The sequence below is a fragment of the Malaya genurostris genome, chromosome 2 (assembly GCF_030247185.1).
Source record: "Malaya genurostris strain Urasoe2022 chromosome 2, Malgen_1.1, whole genome shotgun sequence".
In the NCBI taxonomy this organism is placed as follows: domain Eukaryota; kingdom Metazoa; phylum Arthropoda; class Insecta; order Diptera; family Culicidae; genus Malaya; species Malaya genurostris.
In genome coordinates, this window is record NC_080571.1 from 263542208 (window position 1) to 263562175 (window position 19968).

Here is a 19968-nt window from a genome sequence, read left to right on the forward strand (position 1 = left end):
TTTGCCGGGGAATTCAAAGAGCTAAGAGAAAATAATCCTTATCTGTCTATGAACGCGAGTTTATTTAAGTTTCAGCATAACTACGAAACAACTAAACGAAGTACATGTATTTGGTACATGCACCAAAGGGGGGAATCGATAATTTTTGAAAAGTACAGATACTTTCTACAATACTCAAGGTAATCATGGAGGAGATCTGTAGTAAGTTCACTGTCAGAAAGGAAGTTAAATCAAAATAGATTATAAGGTTATTTTGAGGGTGAGAGAGAGTAGCAAATGCCCCGAACATGGAAAGTGTAGGGGCAAATTGACCGGGTTTTACGAAAAATTGGAACTTCTTTACGAGTACAGTATATTTCCAGCAACTGAGAAAGGTTCACAAAGGAACGGGAAATAAGTATTCTCAACTTTGATCTGAATTGACGAAATCATACAATCAATGTGCATTTTATTATGTAAATTGAGAAAACTGTCGACTCAAGGTGATGGAAATAGGATTACAACAACATTTGTATTAACTGAATCATTATTCTATAGGTTTTCCTCTCCGATGAACGACCAAAATGGGTAAAATCTTGGTAAAATAAATTATATAAAAACGTCATTCTATAGTACGAATGTAGATATGATGTTAAACAACCTTTCGTTATAAAATAATCATTATCAGATGGAAAATTTTGAACAATTCATAAAATTTTTATAAAGAGGAAAGGAGTAGCAAGTGATTATATCCATGGAAGCCAAAGGTATTGTAGATCGAAGGAATAGAAACAGGAATTAGTAATGTAAGTATTCCAGAATTCTCAAAAACTTCTTCGCTTCATAGACAAAATGTGACTGAAATTTTGGTCTATTGCCAAAATTTCAACCGCATGAAAAGCTCGGCCAAAATGAAAGAAATTCATCAAAATTTAATAACCTCCTCTTTCGACGTAATCCTTGGAACTGAAAGCAGCTGGGATGAAAGTGTTAGAAGCGAAGAAGTTTTTGGAAATAATTTTAACGTATTCCGGCACGACCGAAATTTATCTCTCTGTCAGAAAAAATCTGGAGGTGGAGTCCTCATAGCCATAAACTCTTGCTTTACTTCTGAAGAAATTATTACTACTAAATAAAAAGAATTTGAGCATGTATGGGCCAAAGTCTCAATATTGGGAGAAGAACATATTTACTGCTCTGTCTATTTCCCACCCGAAAATGCGAACAAATTCTCTTGCACAGTAGACTTTTGTGTGAATGCATCAAACCTGCCATTATGGAAAAATGAAGCATTTCACACCGCAATTGAATATTCATTATTTACACACAATGCATCCCTTCCCTACGACTTGGAATATGAGGAAGTGCCGGAATACAATAAAATTGACTTTGAAGAAGTCAAGTGTAGACTAAGTATAACAAATTGGCGGAACATACTGAGTACAGAAGGAAATGTCGACGTCGAAGTAAACAAATTCTATCACATTATAAACAAAATATTAGCCGAAACTTTGCCTATGAAAAGAAGAAGAAAAAATCATAACAGCAAATTACCTGTATGGTTCAATTCACAACTAAAACATTTGAAAAATAGGAAACAAAAAGCACACAAAACTTACAAACAAGAAAAAAGTGACGCTCATCTTAAAAATTACTTAAACCTATGCAATCAACTCAAAATAGCCATTAACACAGCACATGAAGAATATAACCGCAAAATTGAAAACGAAATAAAAACTTGCCCTAAGAACTTTTTTAACTACACAAAATCTAAACTAAAAAGCAGCAATTTTCCATCTCAAATGCACCTCGACGAACATGTAGGGAAAAATAGTACAGAAATCTGCAATCACTTTGCAAATTTTTTCCAAGAAGTACATATATACATCTTATTCAGAAACTGACCGTGACCGTGAATACTTCTCTTTCATACCTGCATTTTCCAACTCCATCTCTGTAAACTATCTATCAGAACATGACATTTCGACAGCACTGAAAAACTTAGACGCCTCAAAAGGGCCTGGACCTGACAGTATACCACCAATATTTTAAAAAAATTTTGCTGAAGAACTTACACTACCACTACAACTACTTTTTAACCTATCACTTAATAAATGTACTTTTCCTAAAGCATGGAAATCTTCCTTTCTTGTACCAATATTTAAATCTGGTGCAAAATCTAACATTCGGAACTACCGTGGAATAGCCATTATCTCATGCATTCTAAAATTATTTGAAAAAATTGTAAATGAAAAACTTTTTCATCAACTTAAAAATGTAATAAAAAACAAACAACATGGCTTTTTTAAAGGCCGCTCAACAACAACAAATCTCTTAGAATTTATGACATTCACTCTGAATGCAATGGACGCCGGAAACTACATAGAAACTCTTTACACTGACTTTAGCAAAGCCTTCGACCGTATTGACATACCATTACTTCTACACAAACTACAAAAATATGGCATAAAACATACTCTTCTGGAATGGCTCAAATCATACTTAACGAATCGTGTACAGGTAGTCCGCTTCCAAAACATTCTGTCTGAACCAATTAATGTAACTTCTGGCGTACCTCAGGGTTCTCACTTAGGGCCTCTCCTTTTTATTTTACATATAAACGACATTTCCTTCATACTCAAAAATCTGAAAGTGCTTATATATGCAGACGACATGAAACTCTTCATGGAAATTAAAAATATCAACGACGCTGTAATATTCCAGAACGAAATCAATCTATTCCACATTTGGTGCTGCAAAAGTCTACTCCAACTCAATGTAAAAAAATGTAACTCAATAACTTTCAGTAGGAAAAATGAAACTATACCTATAAACATACATCTAGGAAATCAACTTGTAGAAAAATGTAAAATTGTAAGAGATTTAGGCGTAATCTTAGACTCCAAGCTCAATTTTGTGGAACACTACAATACCTTAATCAATAAAGCTACACGGAACCACCCGCGATCCCATTTCAACCAGAATATTAGTTGATTTTCTGAATTCGATTGGTTAAAATTTGGTACAACTAATCGATTGTTGTTTTAACTAAACTGTCATTTTTGTTTTTCGATTAGCAGAAACGATGGTTGAAACAACTAATTTAACTGTTTGAAAAAAAATGCTGTAAATTAGTGAGGACACATACCTTTCAATTTCAATAAATATTTTAGTTGAAATAACTGGTGTTGTTATTGAAACAAAATTCTGTTAGTTGAAAAATAAATCGGTTTTATTTGTTTTAGACATGAGTATTGAAAGTGAAAAAAAGAGTATTGAAAGATGATGCCTTCAAACGGTTGAACTTAAGTTATGCACTGATAATTTTAGTCAATTTATATGAGCTTGAGTTCATCAACCGCTGGGAATTGGAATTTTGCGACGCAATTCAAACGCGCCATTCCATTGCAGCGCGTTCTGTGTGTTTGAAACCCTTCGCTCCTGTTACTTTTATAAATTAAATTCATGATAATAAGCGTTTTATTGCTAATGCATGAACATCATCATCGGTATCAAAAAGCTGGAAGTAAAACAGTCTGCTGGAAGTAAATCAATGATCGAATTTGAAGCATACCTGAAAGATTACGAGATGACCATTCATAAACATTTTCTAATTTGTCACCAAATCTTTTTCATCTTAAACAAGGTTAACTTTATCACAACACCGCTGTTAGATAAACACTTGTTATCATAAATTTCTCAAATCGAATGAACACAAACGCTTTAACCATCGATGTTTTTTTTATTGAAATTTTGAAGCGACGCGAACAGATTTCAACTAAAACAGTTGTTGATTTTGCATTTCGATTATTGTTTTGCTTGCAACTGTCTCCGGCATTTGACAGCATTCAACACAACATATTTTTCAACTACTTGAATATATGCAAATCAAAAACCATATTGGTTGAATCAAAAAGAAATTAGTTAAATCAACTATCGCAAAAATCAAAAACTGCGATATCGCAATTTTATGATCGAAGGGTTCTCCGTGTAATAGCATGCTGGGCTTTATTAAACGCTTCAGTCATAACTTTCAGGACCCATACACAATTAAATTATTATACACTACATATGTCAGACCAATTTTGGAATATTGCAGCCTAGTATAGAATCCATACAATATTATTCACGAAGAACGCATCGAATCTATTTAAAAACAATTTCTTTTATATGCACTTCGTAAATTAAACTGGACAGCATTTCCTCTACCATCATATGAAAAACGCTGTCTGCTCATCAATATACAAACACTTAAAGAACGCCGCGACTTTGCAATGCTTTATTTTATCAGCGACATTATTTCTCAACGTATTCAATCAGCTCCATTATTATCGCAATTAAATTTTTATATACCTAGCCGTCAATTACATCCAGGAAATTATTTTTAGAAAAACAAGCTAGAACAAATTATGCAAAATACAGTCCAGTCAATCGAACAATGCGCCATTAAAATCAATACTGCGAACATCTTGACCTTACTATGTCAAAAAATCAAATCAAATCTCAGCTTTGTCGTAGAAATAATGCGTAGTATGTAAGTGAACATTGTAAACAATTTATATGTAGTCTACATTTGCTTGACGAAATAAATAAATAAAAATAAAGATCCATTGTGACGAGAAAGTACGGAAGTACGTTACAAGCACATATTGATATGAAACTCGGAGGTTACTAAGAAGGTATTAATAGAGAGAAATGTGTTTTAAATGTTCCTAACAAAAGGGTTCAAATATAAAACTGACCCAATTTGTCGAGAATACCATGAAAATTATGATTATTGTGAGATCTGAGATGGGGCACAGATCATTCGCAATCTGAACATGAACGGAGTATTGTTCGATCGGGTTTCCGTCTAAATTTCACTATAACAGAATTTCACTAAGCAGGACAACTTCGAGAATTTTTTTCGGCCTTCCCTTCATGGAACATTTCCGAGCAACGCCGGGTAATTCAGCTAGTATACATATACAAAACAATCTATCATGCTTCAGGGAATTGAATATTGTGAAATGTACATTAATTAATTGTTTTGTTTCAAAGAATCTAAATAAGAGCGTGGGCATCCAAGAATTAGCTGGAAAACAAATATTGTGTATAATCGCTTTTATATAACTATTGAGTGCGGTATGTACTCGTAGTACTATTTACAGGAAATGACATACTGTGATGAGATCTGTAGAAGAACTGGCTCATCCAAAAAACCTCATCGGAAAAGGCTTTAAGGCCTAAACGATGATCCATCCAAAAACTACCTGGAGTTCAGGCCTTAAGATCTATCAGTGTAACAACGTGCATTAACGAACTTATCGTTCTTGGTCCATATTCGTGATGCCACATGTGATCAATAGGACAATTATGGTTCTTGGACGACTGAGAATGTTCCGAGAAAAGATCAAAATACATAAGTAAGCAGTATGTAGCTCTACGACTATGAGCAGCATTCAAAAACTATACATATACTGCTGAATGCTCGTATAGATCTTAAGACCTGTTTTCAATGAAGTTCTTGGACGACTGGGAACCTACCTGACACAGCTATAAATAGACAAGTAAGCAATGTGTAGCTCTAAAAGTATAAAAACAAAAAAAAATATTAGCCGTTGTAGTTCTTGCTGTGACACAGTGTAGTCCCTAAGGACAATACTCCAAATAGTTCTTGGATCTTGGAACATCACTTAAGCATTTCCATAGTCGCTAAAGCATCGGACGTAGTAGGATTGTTCATGTTATTTACACTAAAATCAAATGAAATTAGAAAAACTTTTTCCTTACGCAAAAATTTTGAAATAACGCGATGTTTTATTAAATTTACGCACCCCCGGCTCTGCGCGTAAATTGAGGTTCCAGTGTACCTTTTTTCACGCGAAACACTTTGAAGAACGCTAAATTTTATTCAATTTACGCGCCCTCGACTGACACTGTAAACTGAGGCTCCAGCGTATTTCTGTGTTTACAAAATCTATACAATTGTTGAAATCCGAACAAATGTTTCAATTAAAACACAAAGCTTCACCCTCAACCGGGGACACTCCCCTACAAAACTTAGGATCCTACGTGAAGGATGGATGCCTGAGTGAAATACAATACGCAAATGAACCGCTGCGCGATGGTTACGGCCTCTCCCTAATGCTTTCTAGTGGCCGCTACCGATTCCACGAGGACAGCACAAATCAAAGACTAAACAAATATGTATATGTCAACGAGCCGGCAATAAACAAGCAGCTGTGGCGATTCCGGCGATGACCTGAATACAAACGGTTCACTAAAACCAGCATTGGCTTGGTGGTGACAATTTAAATTGTTCGCAGAACTTCACGAGACCGAGAGAGAATGGTGTTCCGAATGGTGGCGACCACAGGCGTATCATCAGTATTGACAACGCGAAACATTACAGTTTTGGTCAATGAAGCCAACACTTGAATCGTTCCGAAGGTTTATTTTCGCGCGATTCAGCAAAATTGCCAATTGACCGAATGTCAAATCGATTTCGAAAAATAAAGAACCCCTGAAAGAGGCCAGTCGATCCTTGAATACGTATTATACATCTATTGAACTTACATCTTTGGGAAGTCTTCGTTCGATGAACTACGATGCAGCATAGGATCCCGGTTCGGGATCAAAATTTCCCAGGATGCTGATTCAGGGCTTTCGTTGTGCTCTTCGAACTTTTCGATCGGCTGCTTTCACTGAGTTGGAGATTCACACCAATACACATGGACAAAATTCAACCTACTTCAATTAAATTTCGCTTTTCGCTTCTTTGCTTATTAGCAGGAGCATTTCTCACGTACGACAGCCGTCACTCACTTGAACAGATTTTGAAGAATTTTCTATACTTCACTTGCCGGGCACTGATTTATGGTCGGTCACCAGAGCAACGATGATTCTTCCCACTCAATAAAAAAAACAAACACTCTCGGAACACTCACTGCTCACTTCCCTTAAACCTAGTCAACACCCGGTCACTTCACGGCTCTTCCGATCACTTTCGCACATATATTTAGCCACTTGCGTAACACCGAATCAGTGGTGCTCTAAATATATCTGCTTATCATGAATCGTTTCGCACATTAGCAAATTTCGAGGATCACTCACGGCACGGCGCAACACTTTCCACTGGGTTCGAGCGGCGAGGGAAGAGAAACGATAAACAGCTACTGTCACGCTACCACCAGGCTGCTGAGATGGGATAGACGTTTTTATTTTGCCTTTGAGCGGCACACAAATGAACAACCGAGTCGTTATTTACGGGTGTGAATATGGTTCGAATGGAAAATTTATCGCTTTTGGTGGCAAATTTCGAACTGAATGATCATTTGAACGGGGATCTTCCCGGTGGACTTTCGTTTGATTTATTTGAGATGCAAAAGTGTTAATATTTCGCATTGAAATTTGAAAGAAAATCGCTAGAAATATTTGGAAAACGCTCAAAATGAATTATAGAGCTAAGCAATTGTGAAGTGGATCTTAACGCTCATAATTTTATTATACTGAAACTTTATTCAACTTGGTGATTGATGTTCTGCGTCTTATAGAAATTAAAACAATGCTCTCCAAAGTAATTTCTATATGGATGTTTATTACAACCAACGCTCCCAATTCTAGTAATGATCTAAAAACCTTCAGTAAAGGCAGTACTCGATAAAAATAAACTTTTTTCGGTTTTTTAACGATATCAAACTAACTGGAGATTATAAGAGGAGAAAGAATATGAAATCATAGAGCCATAGTACTCAAGGAAGAGCAAGGATGTAAAGAATAAAGTGCGGAAAAGTGAGACGTGACAAGGGTCATTTAAGTAAGCAGAAGGCTTCTCGTATCTAAACTTTTACCTTCTACCAGAGGAGTCGAACTTAGGCATCTTAGCGATACGAGTTATCCGAGTCTCTGCTATGTCAGAAAGTAAAGGCAAAGGTCATTTGCCATTTACTGTCCGAACCGGCAAAAGTAAAGTTACGAGAAGTTGTCACATTCTGCCCACGACGGTTTCTCACACAATGTGTTTTTCATTGTGTTGATATTTTCTCATACAGTTAGTTATAACACCGGAATGGAAGATTTGTCCGAAACTTATTGCTTGAGTGCCTGGAGTTGTAGCGTATGGCTATGCGTCCCAGGGTGCAAGCGGCGCACGGACAGCGCTCCACTCATCGCTGTGTGTGATGGAATCCCATCAAATCTTTTTTTACGTTTTACTTTTTTATTTATGACTTCTGGTCAGTCAGTAATTTTTTACTTTTTTCGGTTTTTTAACGATATCAAACTAACTGGAGATTATAAGAGGAGAAAGAATATGAAATCATAGAGCCATAGTACTCAAGGAAGAGCAAGGATGTGAAGAATAAAGTGCGGAAAAGTGAGACGTGACAAGGGTCATTTAAGTAAGCAGAAGGCTTCTCGTATCTAAACTTTTACCTTCTACCAGAGGAGTCGAACTTAGGCATCTTAGCGATACGAGTTATCCGAGTCTCTGATATGTCAGAAAGTAAAGGCAAAGGTCATTTGCCATTTACTGTCCGAACCGGCAAAAGTAAAGTTACGAGAAGTTGTCACATTCTGCCCACGACGGTTTCTCACACAATGTGTTTTTCATTGTGTTGATATTTTCTCATACAGTTAGTTATAACACCGGAATGGAAGATTTGTCCGAAACTTATTGCTTGAGTGCCTGGATTTGTAGCGTATGGCTATGCGTCCCAGGGTGCAAGCGGCGCACGGACAGCGCTCCACTCATCGCTGTGTGTGATGGAATCCCATCAAATCTTTTTTTACTTTTTACTTTTTTATTTATGACTTCTGGTCAGTCAGTAATTTTTTACTTTTTTCGGTTTTTTAACGATATCAAACTAACTGGAGATTATAAGAGGAGAAAGAATATGAAATCATAGAGCCATAGTACTCAAGGAAGAGCAAGGATGTGAAGAATAAAGTGCGGAAAAGTGAGACGTGACAAGGGTCATTTAAGTAAGCAGAAGGCTTCTCGTATCTGAACTTTTACTTTCTACCAGAGGAGTCGAACTTAGGCATCTTAGCGATACGAGTTATCCGAGTCTCTGATATGTCAGAAAGTAAAGGGAAAGGTCATTTGCCATTTACTGTCCGAACCGGCAAAAGTAAAGTTACGAGAAGTTGTCACATTCTGCCCACGACGGTTTCTCACACAATGTGTTTTTCATTGTGTTGATATTTTCTCATACAGTTAGTTATAACACCGGAATGGAAGATTTGTCCGAAACTTATTGCTTGAGTCCCTGGGACGCATAGCCATACGCTACAACTCCAGGCACTCAAGCAATAAGTTTCAGACAAATCTTCCATTCCGGTGTTATAACTAACTGTATGAGAAAATATCAACACAATGAAAAACACATTGTGTGAGAAACCGTCGTGGGCAGAATGTGACAACTTCTCGTAACTTTACTTTTGCCGGTTCGGACAGTAAATGGCAAATGACCTTTGCCTTTACTTTCTGACATATCAGAGACTCGGATAACTCGTATCGCTAAGATGCCTAAGTTCGACTCCTCTGGTAGAAAGTAAAAGTTCAGATACGAGAAGCCTTCTGCTTACTTAAATGACCCTTGTCCCGTCTCACTTTTCCGCACTTTATTCTTCACATCCTTGCTCTTCCTTGAGTACTATGGCTCTATGATTTCATATTCTTTCTCCTCTTATAATCTCCAGTTAGTTTGATATCGTTAAAAAACCGAAAAAAGTAAAAAATTACTGACTGACCAGAAGTCATAAATAAAAAAGTAAAAAGATAAAAATAAATACATACATGATACATGATACATGATAAATACACAGTAGAAAGTATATGGCAGCATCCTCTCAGATTTCATTGAAACTTTTCTGGCATGTAGACTTTGTCACAAAAGCCACATACTTATTCAAAAATAATCTAGACTATCATTCGAATAAAGTCAAACTTTTTCTGCCAATTCTTTTCAATTTGGATAGAGATTTGGAACTTGGATGAAGTGTTCATCTTATAATCCAACGAAACTCCATTTGTGGGAAGATGTTGTCTAGTTCAGAAACCAAATATACTCTAATTAATCGAAAAATCCGTAAACAGATTTGTCGAAAATAAATGGGGCACCGGAAACCGAACACCTTGGGGTTACCGAAATCTTTAAGACATTTAAAAAATGACGAAAAAAACTTTGATTGCGAGAATTTTGATAGCATCCGGAATTAAATCACGAAATAGATCGATTTCATCTTATAAATATACAATCCACTCATCTTTTCGATTGATGCTTTTCAATTTATGATACTATAAAAAACCTGTTTTCATCCACCTAGTGGTGTAATGATGCCTTTCTCATATCAATCATACTATCATATATAATACTGTGATATTCTTCATAATAATTTTCTTTGATTTTTCAAAGAATTACCGAAATCGGTTTGTTTGACCATCTACTGATAAAAACTAACAATTGGAGCAGTTTTGAGGTCGATTTACAAATTTTTTTACGGTTTTTCTCCCTTTTCAGGGATAGTTTTTAACACACTTTACCCTATATTTCCGGATCCGAAAGTCGGATCCGGATGAAATTTAGGAACTACGTTTGGGACCATAGGACCGCCATCTATGAGAAAAGTTAGAGCATATATTTTAATTTTTCGCACATTTTACCCCAAAATTCCGGAACCGGAAGTCGGATCCAAATAATATTCAGGAATTTTGCATGGAACCACAAGACCTTTCATTTGAATATAAGTTTATAAAATCGGTTCAGCCATCATCGAGAAAAGTTAGTGCAAAAAAACGTTACATACACACACACATATATATACTCACACACACACGCATACTCACACACACGCATACTCAAACACACACACACATTTTTTGCGTACTCGACGAACTGAGTCGAATGATATATGACACTCGGTCTTCCGGGCTTCGGTTCAAAAGTCGGTTTTCACAGTAATTTTGCATAGCCTTTCTATATGAGAAAGGCAAAAAGTCATAAAAAACTTTTTTGTGGCATGTGTGTAATTTTCTTAGTGGCATGTGTGTAATTTTCTTAGGTGGTTTTCTAAAAGCTTTTATATAGTACTGAGACAGAAACAATTGACAGTTTATTACAACCAATACTTATTCGCATTAAGTACCATACTTTTCGCTCGCAAAGTTGTCGAAATTGATGAATGTGGCCATATTAACGGTTTCTAATGTAATAAAGGCCTTGCTCAAATAGATATTGATTTGAGGTGGCGTAGCCTACTATTCAAGACTCATTGCCCACCTTTGTACAATTTTGAGTTCACAGCCCACTTCAAATGACCCACTGCCCACTGGTGGGCTGTAGGGACCACTTTGGGAATCACTGGTTTATAGATTTACCGGCTCCGATGCGATGCTTTGTGATTTGATGGTACTAGGTTCGAGTCGCACTGTCGATATGGATCATTTGTATTTTATATGCTCCTTAATATAAATTTGTGTAAAATACGACGCTCCATTTATGTGCATCTTATAAGATTTTTTAAACTGTATGGTTTTCAAGAAAAAAATTTTTTTTTTCTTTTCACGATAAAAAGTTCTACGAACGTACCAAAGCAGTTATGAATGACCTTGGAGTTGCAGACTAGTTGGTCAGTCGCAGCAATCATGTGTGTCTAAACTTTAAACGTGCTTTTTATCAAAACTACTTTCATCAGACTACTTTTCTGCTGGTGTAAATTCAAAAAGCTTCAACCCATTTTTATAAAATTTGGTGCAGATCTGATCAAATCTCTAGCATTAACTTCTAGTGATATCTCGAAAAATTCACAATTATTTCTATTTTAAAACAAAAAAACAGTCAAAAATGAGTAAAATGTGGACTACTTTTTATTTTTGAAGGCTTTCTATTTTTTCGAACATTGTTTGTTTTATATCCGACGAAATTACACCAATATCCCAAATGTATGCAATTATATCTTTGTCCATACCTGCGATACGATTTTGATATTAAAGCTTCTCATCGCCAAGCTTGTGTTCAAGTTTTGTGTGCAAGAAGTTATTTTTATATCGTTAAGTTTCTCTATCATTCTGCGATTTCGGTTGAAACGATAAACTTTTTCTCATTATCAATCGAGTTCATCTTATATAAATTAAAAATTAATCTTAAGCACTCAAAATTTACCGTGGGGTAGATGTCAATTTCTCAGGCGAAACGACATTATATGGAATTTCATCCGAGCTTGCATGACACAAGATCAGAGCATCCAATTAAAGCTTCAAATCGTTTTATGGCACTTTTTATCTTGCTGTCTAGCAACAACCTACCTCTAGCATGCTACGCGTAGGACTGAAACGTTAGCTATAATTTTGCTTCCATTTATAAATTCGCGTGCTTCCAACAGCTTCGGTTTTGCATCGATTGACTAAGCAGAGCGATGCTTTCCCTTTGATATATCGCTTACTCCTTCAAAACCGTCGTCTATGGCAGGGAAATCCGATATGCAGGAGATGTTTAGCAGACAAAATAGGACACTGCGCGCTACTAATCAAAAGTTCAATCATTTATAATTGAAAATACGTGGCTTGATACATTCAAATCGAATCGTAGAAATATTTCCAATCAAACAATGAAATAATATTAACAATTGATACAAAATATACTGAGCTGTGAGTGTTTAAAACCTGACCATATTTCTATGTGTATATTTCCTTGAGTTTCTAATTTGCACTCCTATATAGAGAATAAAGATGTGTTCCTCATAAAAAAAAAACTCGAAGCAATATGAATTGAATATTAATGATCGATGTCTAACCTCTTGAAACTATCGACATCAACTGTTACTGTTCAATACTCATAACGGCCAGAGCCATCTTTTGATACCGGACCGAACTAATTTGTACTCCCAATAGAATAGATATTTTTATTTATTTAAAGCTCTGGATAGCCGGATACCGAGAGTGCTTTAGTGTTGTTTTCCACGATGTTGTTCTCGTAGAACGATCGATGTACAAAACAGCACAAATTAATCCGGTCCGGTATCAAAAGATGGCTCTGGCCGTTATGAGTATTGAACAGTAACAGTTGATGTCGATAGTTTCAAGAGGTTAGACATCGATCATTAATATTCAATTCATATTGCTTCGAGTTTTTTTTTATGAGGAACACATCTTTATTCTCTATATAGGGGTGCAAATCAGAAACTCAAAAAAAATCCACGTAGAAATGTGGTCAGGTTTTAAACACCTACAGCTCAGTCTATTTTGTATCAATTATTATTATTATTTGACAGTTCTCAATATTATGGGTATGAAAAGTTTAGCTGTAAGACAGCTGTAAGGTCAGCCCAACTTGCTATAATTAAGTTCTTTAGAAAAGCTTTCCAAATTCACAACGTAGGTTTAAAATAGGCTTAGCTGAGAAATAAAGCTTCTCTTTTTTGCTAGAACCGTTCAGTTAACCAGATCGTTTGAAATATATCAATTCTGTGCTCAGTAGTGACGAGTTTCAATTTATAATTACCATTTCCGTTTGGTGGTGTTATTCGTTCGTTGCCGTGTGTGATATCCAATTATTAATCCGTTGGAAACTATGATCCTGCCCTAACATTATTTCATCATTCGATTGAAAATATCTCTAAGTTTCGATATGAATGTATCAAGGTACGTATGACCAATTATAAATTATAAATATTGAAATTTTGATTAGTAGCGAGCAGTGTTCTATTTTGTCTGCTGAAAATTTCCGGCATACCGGATTTCCCTGCCCTAGATGACGGCTTTGAAGGAGTGAACAATATATCAAAAGGAAAGCATCGCTCTGATTGATCAAGCTGTTGGAAGCACGCGAATCTATAAATAGAAGCAAAATTATAGCTAACGTTTCAGTCCTACGCGTAGCATGCTAGAGGTAGGTTGTTGCTAGACAGCAAGATAAAAAGTGCCATAAAACGATTTGTAGCTTTAATTAGTATGCTCTGATCCTGTGTCATGCAAGCTCGGATGAAATTCCATGTTATGTCGTTTCGTCTGAGAAATTGACAACTACCCCAGGGTAAATTTTGAGTGCCTAAGATTAATGTCAAATTTATATAAGATGAACTCGATTGATAATGAGAAAAAGTTTATCGCTTCAACCGAAATCGCAGAATGATAGAGAAACTTAACGATATAAAAATAACTGCTTGCATACGAAACTTGAACACAAGCTTGGCGAAGAGAAGCTTAAATAACAAACAATGTTCGGTGTTGGTTCCTAATCAAGATCAGTCTAAGCAGACTCTCGTGCAGTTGCGGATTCAAAAATGTGACGATTGAATGAACTGTTTGATTGTAAATCATTAGAATTTTTGGTTGCCTTGTTCCACATCAATGGCTCGAACAACCCCATTGGGCTGATCCTTGTAGTTTTTTTTTAAATCTTGCTTTTCACTGTTTTATTTCTGAGCAAATTTGTGTTAATAAAGCAGCATTTTTTAACATTTAATTGGTAGAAAAGTGCAGCTGAAGCGCATCAAATATTTGTGGATGTTTATGGTGATAATGCACCAACTGATAAATCATGTAGGGAATGGTTTCGACGTTTCACGGATGGAGATTTCAGCGTTGAAGACAGGCATGGTTTTGACAACCAAAAAAAATCGAAGACAAACAGTTGGAGGCATTACTTGATGAAGATCCGAGTCAAACTCAAAAGTAGCTTGCAGAATCATCGGAACACAGGAAGCAGTAATTGTACGATTGAAGTCAAGAAAAAAATGATTTAAAAATGAGGCAGTTGGATGCCTCATGAACTGAAACCGAGTGAAATTGAAAGACGATTTTTTACTATGAAGCAGCTGATTCAAAAGTAACAAAGGAATAGATTTTAACAACGAATTATTATTGGGGATGAAAAATGGATATTCTATGAAAACCCTGAGAAGAAAAACTACTGCGCTATGTCCGGTCAATTGTTGTCATCGACCTCAACATCAACACCAAAACCGAATATTCATGATTCGAAAGTCAAAGGATGTTTTGTACTACGAGCTGCTACAACCAGGCGACACTACAACGGAATATCGGTATAGGCTGCAATTGATGCGTTTGAGCCGTGCATTACGAGAATGGCTGAGATACAAGTTATTCTCCTGCATGACAACGCTCGGCCTCATGTCGCAAAAGTCGGGAAAAAATATTTATAAACGCTTCAGTGGCACATTTTGCCGTATTCTCCTGACATTGTTCCTTCTGATTACTGGTTGTTCCGGATGCAGCACGATCTGGCAGGTTATCGGTTTACCTCTTTCGCAGAAATCTAAAATTAGCTTCAAACTTGAATCACCTCAAAAGTTATCACTAGCGATCGACGGTACTTTAATTAATTTCTTTTGAATTTATTTTGAAATAAATGCATTTTGTCCATTTACATGCGAAGTGAAATTATAAAAAGATTGTTCTATTATTATTATTATTATTATTATTACAATAATATGTTTTAATTGAACAGTGATGCCACCAGTTTTAAAACTTTTTCTTATGAAACGTTCATTCCCTAAACATTTTCCAACACTTATAAATCGCATTGGATATTTTAAATTTATGATAGCTCATTTGTGGACTAAAATACAAATAAATCGACCAATCAAATCGTCACACTAGTCTCGCTCCTACTACTAAGGAAATGAATCAACATTAGAGAAAAAACGCAAAGTAATAACGTAAACACAGTAGCTGAAACCACGCAGAATACGGTCTTGCGAGACGGAGGAAGATCATGCCCATATGTGTTCGGACAAACAAATAAATTTATTTCCATTAACAGTACTAACACTTTGACCCCAGCATACGCATAACGATTTATTTACCGTTTTCCGATCGCCGCTCGCCGCACTATCGTCATCTCCGCGGACTGTGTAAATTAAGATCAAACCGAAATAAAACTTCTCACTCGCATTCTACGGAGTCTGAAATGACAGATTGCTTGGCAGTGTGAGTTCAAGGTACGCGTGCGCATAGCACTTTTAAGTAAAATCTAGTACTACAAATCGTCTCATCACCATTCAATGAATGCAACAATCATAGCCAGAGACATTGGCCGTGTGGTGTGCGGTTGTGGTATTAAGCACAAGCGGAACGTGTGTTGGAGTACCGCCACTCACCGATCTAGACGGCGCTGTGCGACAACTACACCTGCGATCCCAAGCAAGCAATGAATGAATTTTATCACCATTATCGCACTGACCAAGTACCAACAAAGTGGTGGCGACAGGGCGCATGAGGAACGATTCGGTTGATTATGCCAATGTAAAACTGTGACGAGGCGTAGCTTTGGTATTCGTGCCACAGTTTTGAGTCATTTCAAAAGATTTACATTTTCTGTAAGGATGTAAACACTTTTGAGGTCGATAAATTTTTGCTTATCAAGTACTTGGATCATGAGTGCACGTAAAGTGGTACAAGTATTTTTAGCCCAATTTAAAAATAGTATCATAGCACAAATTTTTATGTCTTTTAAGTCTTTAGAGTACTACCAGGTGTGTAAATTTTAAACGTTGAAAATAAACTAGCAATCAAGAAACCATCTCCAAAAAAATCTTCACCTTCCATTGACATCCGTTATTTCGAACATTCTCGAAAGTTTGGAAGTGGTGCTCAACCAGTACGTGTCAATCAATGATAAAAAGGAATAATTAAAAGGTGCTATGTCTGTTGACAGTAGTGGACGATGTTTACAGTTTTGCCAGGATTAGGAAGTACTTTACTCCCTTCTGAACCAATCATACACTTAGCATTCTCTTATTTCTGAAACGATTAGGTCTTACACTCGATGTTGATGGTTGTCCTGGTGTTATCCATGATTTTTTAGTGTTTCTAACTATCAAAATATTTCCATTTTTTGTTGCTAGTTGCAATTCGTAGTAAAACCACTTCTTTCGTAACGTAAAAAGAGTGTTTCGCATTTCCATCTGTCATTCGTTCAGTTTGTGTGGAATCCATTCGTCAAACTTTTGATTTTTTCTTATGGCTTTCAGATGATCGAAAATGGCTTGTTGAGTAACATTCAACTGCATCTTCATCATTTGTCATATTTATGTAGCATTTTCTTGCAATAGTGATTGTAGTTCGTCATCGTAAAAAATTGCCGGTCGATTTTTGCGGGTTTCATCGCCAATCGCGAAATCTTGAAACCAGCAGTCACAAGTTTTAATGGTTGGAGAAACATCGACAAAAATCTTCATAACAATTCGATATCTTTTCGATGCCTTATTGTTTTGTATAAACAAAAAAAAATCATCACATGCCGCAAATGCTCTCTTTTTGACACAAAATACGGCGTTTTTAAAACGAAATAAGATTATGTTTCTAATTCGAAAGTAAGTGAACAAGTATGGCGTTTTGATGCGGGGGACCCAACTAACAAAATAGTGCTATAGGCTCGAAATATTATCAAATAGATTTTTAAGCGCCATCTGATGAACAAAAGAGGATATACCAAACTTAAATAGTTACAAAAACGAAATTAGGAGAAAATTTTAGAGAAAGTATTGGAACTATTTATATTTATGGAATAACGCATGGTAGAGTAGCCATTGAGAACAGTGAAAAATGAAAACTAAAATCATATCAAAGTCAGGGCATTAGAGCTTCTTCCTGGACGAATCTCGAACATCGGGTTCGATTCCTGATGTTGATCAAAGATCTTCCCGGGTTGGAAATTTTCTTGGTTAATCCTGGATAGTAAATCCAAAATATTTGAATGTTATTTTGTGGTCAGTCGTTCTTTTGAAGAAGAATCTATACCTGCTAGATTAATTAGATCGTCTTCTTTTGTTTACTAGTTAAGATATGTGCTAAAATATTAATTATCATTTAGATAACTCGTTCTGCTCACACCTTTCTACGGGTATGAGGCGAGACCAACATAATCATCGTTAATAAGTATCTTATCGACCTCTTCAAACTTGACTAAAATCTGTGACATTATAACATAATATTTTACGTCTCATGTCTAGGAAGGAATCGATTTTCATTTTTCAATAGCAGCAAGTGCGTCGAATGACCAGAAACGGTTAAAGTCGCTAATAAAATAAAACAAACAATAGCAGCAAACGAACCGAGAGACTACAAACTAACGAGTGGAAAGCGAATCTAAAAAAGGTGGGTTAATAATGTCAGAGGCATAACTGGATGATGTTAATACGAAAAAAAAACAGCTGATATGCTTCCTTCACACTTCCAACGCAAAATACAAGAGCAGAAAAATAGCCGACCACAGAACTGCTCATGATTACTGGAAGCAACATTTAAATAGAAGTAAACACCAGATAGTTTTTGGGAATAAGTTTTGGGATTCTAGAAGAACCGAATTGTTGAATTTTTTCTATGTTAAGTAAATGCATTTTTCTAGAATATGAAGCTGGTACGATGCGAGCGGCGTTCAAAGCAGATCTACCAATAAGCCACAGTAGTTGTTGAGTAGATTTGAGTATAATAAGACGTGTCCACGACAAAACCTACCAAAAACTAATTCCAGAGAAAGGAAATTAAACACCTAAACTTCTTCAATCTGGAAAAACTCCTCTAGATGGGATTAAACATAATTCAGAAAGCAATCTGATGGAAAAATAATTTCGTGCATGTGCTGTGCAAGGCAGATGTAACTCAAATTTTAATCTTGCTACAATTATCTCATTCCGACCACCTCCTAGAGCAGCCAAGAGGGGAAAAGAAAAGAGAGGTCTGAATCTTACAATAGGCGTAGAAATTTGAAGATTTAAAACTGTCTTTTTTTTCTTCATAATAAAAATACATTTGGCATGTAGTCGAATATCTTTTGATTAAATGATATTCTCATCCCCAAACATTTTTTTAAATTTTTATATGTGGAAGCAATGAATCCATTTTCCAATCAATCCTACCTTCTATTATCCGTCGAATAATGACCAGAGTTGCCATTTTAAGATCTGTGTTTCAATTTGAAAAACCTATGTTGCATATTTTCGATCATAATCTGTGAAAATCAATGAACAATATTTTGAAAATCTGCCATTTTTACGAAATATTCATCAAAATCTGTAGAAATCTGTTAATTTTGATAAAATCTGTGATCTGTGTTCAGAATCTGTGTTGCAAAATACAGGAAAAAAATCTGTGGTTCTACAGAAAAATGTGTGATTGACTCTGGTGAAAGATAAATATAACACTCTGGATCGTAAATATTTTATTATTAAAAAAAAATAATTCGGAACACGTAATTTGATTTTTCTCGAGTTTGAACACAATCCATCATATATTAAATATGAAATAGTTTCTGATAACATATAAATAAACCGCATACCAAAAAATCGCATCTAAAAACCATATAACCGAATATATTTACGTTTCTAAAGATGCACATAAAAGAGTAATTCGTTTCAATATATTTAATTTTACAATTTAAAATATGTAAAAATAAACTATATCGTTAATTTCATAGACAATTAAGCTAAGGCTGACATGTGTACTGTCGACAGCTAATTCAATTATAAAAAGTTCAGAAAAACATCTACCGTGAAAGCGACGACGAAAGTGTCGTTTCTTATCATGACAACGCTTGATCACATGCATCTTTGGACACTTGTCAAAAATGGTCCACACACAAATTTTCGGTTTATCAGTTCGGTTGTATTCCTACCGAAAAATTCATCATTTTGCTCAAAACCGAACTGTTTATAGCTCGAAATATTTCGGTAAATTTGAAATAAATCGTGCCGAACGATTTGTAATTTGTCAGCTTAGATTAGCGAATCGATCGGTAATCAGCCGGCCGCGTCGAACTGTAGTAAGCAAACAAGTAACATGCCATTTTGAATATGAGTAAAAGCATGATTTAAACTAAATCCAATGTACTGGTAGCGGAACATACAAACTATTTAGTAATATAACTGTTCTACATTTATAATATTCCAGCTAGACAGAGACTTATTACGATAGCTGAATTATCTCTACCAGCAAACAGTTTTTCCTGAAGCAGTGCATTGCGATGGTAAAATGTTCTCTTCTCA

At 35.8% G+C, this 19968-nt stretch overlaps 1 protein-coding gene across 4 annotated transcripts in view; it reads right to left on the reverse strand.

Moving 5' to 3' along the window:
• The window catches only part of LOC131429786 (dual 3',5'-cyclic-AMP and -GMP phosphodiesterase 11-like), a 346593-nt gene that overhangs the window by 252678 nt on the left and 73947 nt on the right, over positions 1–19968 (reverse strand). For 2 of the 4 annotated variants that reach the window (XM_058594136.1, XM_058594143.1), the window contains exon 2: positions 6538–7158. The exons of the other annotated variants lie outside the window; for them this stretch is intronic. The gene's annotated coding sequence lies outside the window, so the exon portion shown is untranslated. The remainder of the gene's footprint in view (positions 1–6537; positions 7159–19968) is intronic. 4 annotated transcript variants of the gene reach the window in all.